Consider the following 4,980-nt stretch of genomic DNA (forward strand, 5'->3'; position numbering starts at 1 on the left):
GCCACCTTGCCTTGGAGTCAGCTGATTACAGACTGGAAACCTCTACAAACTGTGAGCTAATAAACCTTTCCTCCTTGAACTTTGAGTGTTGGATATTTTGTCTGAGCAACAAGAAAAAGTAATTAAGAAAGTCATCACTGGGTGCTTCTCCACGCCAGTCCCCTGTGACTACCATGGGCTTCATTCTCAGGTCTCAGCAAACTTGAACTTTCAGGAACACTTGACTTGATGGTTCAGTTTCTCTGTTATAATTCAGATCTAAAATGGTCCCTAAAGCCTCCTGTGTGTAGGTAATTGGATTAGGGTGTGGGTGGGCCAGCTCTCTGGTTGTTGGTAATCAGGGGATGCAGGGGTGTGGCCTGGAAGGGTTCCTCTCTCTTGCTCTCCCCAGCTCCTCCCTCTCTCTCTGCTTTTGGTCCCTAGTGCTGTAACCAGCTCTCCTCCACTATATCCCTCTGCCACGCTGTCCTGCCTTGGACCCCTAGCTGATCATGGACCAAAATGTGAACCAGAATACACCTCTCCTTCCTTATAGTATGGCTGTCAGGTATTGTGTCTCGGCCATGGGGAAGTGACTGAGACAGAGTTTGGTACCAAAAGAGAGGTCCTTGGCGTGAAACCACCTGACTACGTGGTCCAGACATCTTTGGAACTGGTTACTGGGAGGAGTTTGGAAAGGTTTGGAGATGCCAGCTGGAGGAGTAGCCTTCGGAGGTTATAAGCAAGTGAGGTGGGCCATGGTAGTGCATGCCTGTCATCTCAGCACTCTGGAGGCTGAGGCAGGAGAAATGTCATGAGTTGGAAGCCAGCCTGGGCTACCAGCGAGTTCAAGGCCAGCCTCAACTATATAGGGAGACTGTGTCTCAAAAAACAGACAAAAACAAACATAAATCAGAATCAAAGGAAGAGGGAAGAGCGAGTGTGGTGCAGTGGGATCAATCTGCCCTCCGCTGGGAGCTCTCTGGATCCCGACAGTGACTGAGCCCGGAATCTTGTTCTTTGTCATCTTTTTCAAAAGTTCTGACTCAGTATCTGCCTGTGGGCCTCGGGGTCTCTGGGCACTGGGACTCTGAAATGACAACTTCCTGTCCTCACTGTGTTGACAGCTTCTCTGGGGGGAGACTGAAGCTTCACGGTGTGACTGCTGACTGCGCCAATGCTCGGATGACAGCAAAGGTGACAGCCTGTGACATCATAGAGGGTGGACTGCTGGGCCGGGGAGGGGGTGGGGACTCCTCTAGATAAAGCCAATCCCGGAAGACTCCTCGGAGGAGGTGGCTTTGGGGCTGAAACATCTTCCCAGGTGACCCTGTCCTTACGGGGAGTCCATGGAGAAGGGGCCTTGGGGAGGTGCTCCGGAGGTGAGGACCTCATGATCCTAAAAACCACTTCCGGTTAATTATAAAGCAGACGGGTCTGGATCAAACTGGTCTCAAAGTCCAACCATTCTTACCCTCATCCACAGACACTCCATCCTGACCTGACCGTAGTGTACAGAAAAGACAAGCGAGAAGTGGAAAAATCACTCTCATTCCCTCGGGCAGACCCCAGTGTCCATTCCTGACTTCGGGTCCAGGCAGAAGCAAGTGATGAGTACGTCCCTGGTTACCTTCTGCGCGGCTCCCAGAGGGAGTGAATCACCCTGCGGACCCCGTGGCCCTGATTCTCCACAGTCCTCTGAGGTGGCCTCAAAACACCTCTTCAAATACCCCAGAAAGTCCTCTTCTCCCAGGAGTTCTTTCAACCCTTGGTTGATTCGGGGCCGTCTGCCAGCGGCTAGGTGCCTAAGGAGGGCTGCATGCAGACGACTGCCCTGAAGTCCCTCTGCCGGCTGGGAAAGGGGGCTGTTTGGACCTTTCCGTGCTCAGGCTCCTTCCTTTTGCTTCCTTTGGAGAAAAACCTTCCTTAACCCTCAGCCCCATAGCGGGGCTATGGAGAAAGCACGGGAAGATAGTTCTGGGTTCAAGTCCCATTTGAGGGGACAGAGGGACGGAGGGAGCCAGGGCACCGTGTGCTCTCAGCAACGCTGCGGCCTTCTGCTCATTCTGCCAATATTTCTGCTGCACCTAGTGTCGATGCAGACTCTTCTGTTTCAGAGGAAATAAGGAACCGGATGTGGTGGCGTGGGCCTGGAATCCCAGCACTCAGGAGGCCGAGGCAGGAAGGTAAACAGGAGTTTGAGGCCAGCCTGAACTACACAGCCAGACCCTGTCTCAACCCCCTCCCCAAAGGAAATAAGGAATAGCTTATTTTGTGCCAAGTACAAGAAACCAAGGAACTTGTCATTCAGGTTTTTCTGAGTGAGTGACAAGTTCTAAAGTGGCAGATGTTATAAGAACTTTTACAGCCCAAGAACAAGGAAAGTCATAAATCAGTGTATTTCACAAATGCATCAGCTGAGTGTTCAGTGGCGCCTGCCACCAAGGGGGAATCTTCTTCTGGTGTTCTTAGCTGTGGGAGTGGTGGGCGCTGGCAGTCTGTTAAGCTTTGCACACATTCCAAAACGGTTACCTAATAGGAGAATGAGGGTCAGATACAAAGGCGAAGAGGAAGTGGCTGTTTTTTGAAGGGTCCTAGAACAGCCCGAGATAATCTTGGCCGGAGGCAGGCAACGTTTCATCTCTCCACCCTCCTGATGGTCTTCTCAGCTGAGGTCAGACAATCTGCAGGGACCCCCCCCAGGGACCCCCCCCCGCCGTACTGGAGATCAAACTCAGGACCTTGAGCTCGCGAGGCAGGCCTGGTGCCACTGAGCTAAATCCCTAGCCCTCTTTCCTTTTTTGTAATACCAAGGATCACACCCAGGGCATTATATCACTGGGCTACCTCCCAGCACCCGCCCTCCCATGACAAGGTCTCACCAAATTGTCCAGGCTGGCCTCAAATTTATCATCCTCCTGCCTCAGCCTCTTGAGTAGCTGGAATTACAGGCATGCACTACTATCCTGGCTGGAGGGTCTTTGATGTAGCTGTTTCTCTTTCTCTTCTTTCCCTCTTCTCCCCCTTTCCTCCCCCTCCTCCTCTTTCTCCTCCTTCATTTTGAGACAGGGTCTCACCATGTTTTTGTTTTTTTTCAGTACCAGCGATCAAACCCCATTTTTTTGTTTTTTTTTTTTCTGTTACCAGGGATTGAACTCCAGACCTTGCACTTGTGAAGCAGGCAGCGGCACCACTGAGATAAAAACCGGGCCCCGACAGGGTCTCACGATGTAGTCCAGGCTGCCCTCAAACTCACAGTGACCCTCTTGCCTCAGCCTCCTGAGTGCTAGGATAACAGGTATACAGAATAATCCCTTCTCATGCAAAAATAATGTTAGTAATAGGGATAGAGACAAGAAGACAGACTTGTGACAAATCAGAATTCTATACATTTTGTAGATATACTTGTATGTGTGTGTGTGTGGTACTGGGGGTTAGTCCCAGGACCTTCACAGTGACCTATATCACCAGCCCTTATAAAAAATCTTGAGCCTAGCCAGGCGTGGTGGCGCATGCCTGTAATCCCAGAACTTGAGAAGCTGAGGCAGGAGGATTGCTATGAGTTCAAGACCAGCCTGGGCTACATAGTGAGTTCCAGGTCAGTGTCAACTACATAGCGAGACCCTGTCTCAAAAAAACAAAACAAAACAAAACAAAATCTTGAGCCAGGTATAGTGGTGCATGCCTGTAACTGCAGCACTTGGGAGGCTAAGACAGGAGGAGACCCTTGAGTTTGAGGCCAGTCTGGGGTATATAGTGAGTTCAAGGTCAGCCTGTACTACAAAGCAAGACCTCAACTCAAAAAATAAAGAAAATTAAAAACAATTTTGAAAGGTTGGAATGTTGCTCAGTATGAAGTTTCTTGGTTTAATCCCCACTACAGTGAAGAACAAACAACCCTCCCCAAAACAGAAAACAAAAATCAAGGCAAATTCAAAATACCTTGGACAGTTTCTAAAACATATGCAAGAAGTACTTGAGACTATAGAAAATATGTCCTCGCAGAATGAGTCAGCAGAAGAGTTGTTGGAGGGGTTCGGGGTCCACCCTCTCAGGGTCCTGACTGTCCATATGGCCTGAGACAAGGGATCCTCTGTGGTCTCTCTGTGGTCTCTCTGGTCCACAGGAGCACAGGAGCTGACTATGGTCCTTTCCACCAACGACGAAGAGGCGAGTGATTGGTGGTGTATCTTCCATGGATGAAGTTACTGGATTGTAAACTCAAGTTCATTCAAATCTTCCTCCTTTAGGGGTGTGCTGTGGAAAAACCCATAGCCAATTCTGAGTTTTTGTTTTGTTTTGTTTTTTGTTTTGAGACAGGGTCTCACTCTTTCTTTCAGGCTGGCCTTGGACTTGCAGCGTAGCCCAGGCTGGCTTTGAACTCATGGCAATCCTCCTGCTTCAGCCTCCCGAGCGAGCGCTGGGATTCCAGGTGTGCATCACCATGCTTGTCTAATTCTGAATTTTTTGTTACTGTTTCCAAAGTGCTTTGCAGTAGTGCGTGATGTGTCCCTGTAACCCTACTGAGGACCAAGCATCTTGCTGGGCTCCGGGAGTCCTTGATGAGGGCCCTGAGCTGGTCAGCTTACTGTGTATTCATCTCTGAAACAGGCAAGGAATTAAAAGGAGTGTTAGCAGGAGAGTTTTTAGGCCGTCTGAGAACTTGCTTTTTGCCCACCCACTGAATAGTAGGCCCTTAGTTTTCCTCCTCTGTAAAATAGGTTGAGCCACCCACACTGTGTGAGTCAGGATTTTCAAGAGGTCCCTAGAGAAAGTGATATAGGAAATGATATCAGGACCTCCACATATGCTATAAGGGCAATATTATATCTCCCAACCTGGTAGGTATCTGATATGCTAAGTTTGTGTTCTAAGGAACAATGGAGATGAAAAGTAAGCACTATCGGGCTGGGATTTAGCTCAGTGGTTCCTTCGCCTGCCTCGCAAGCACAAGGACCTGAGTTTCATCCCTGGTACCAAAAAAAAAAAAAAAAAAAAAAA

General features: G+C 49.4%; 1 long non-coding RNA gene across 1 annotated transcript; it reads left to right on the plus strand.

Moving 5' to 3' along the window:
- The first annotated feature begins 1,238 nt into the window (after positions 1–1,238).
- LOC104863697 lies at positions 1,239–3,162 on the plus strand. Its single transcript, XR_780650.1, has 3 exons — positions 1,239–1,361; positions 1,466–1,593; positions 3,127–3,162. It is a non-coding gene; the product is annotated as an uncharacterized LOC104863697 (long non-coding RNA).
- Positions 3,163–4,980: the final 1,818 nt, after the last annotated feature.

The sequence above is a fragment of the Fukomys damarensis genome, unplaced genomic scaffold (assembly GCF_012274545.1).
Source record: "Fukomys damarensis isolate Sample0158 unplaced genomic scaffold, DMR_v1.0_HiC HiC_scaffold_22, whole genome shotgun sequence".
Classification (NCBI taxonomy): domain Eukaryota; kingdom Metazoa; phylum Chordata; class Mammalia; order Rodentia; family Bathyergidae; genus Fukomys; species Fukomys damarensis.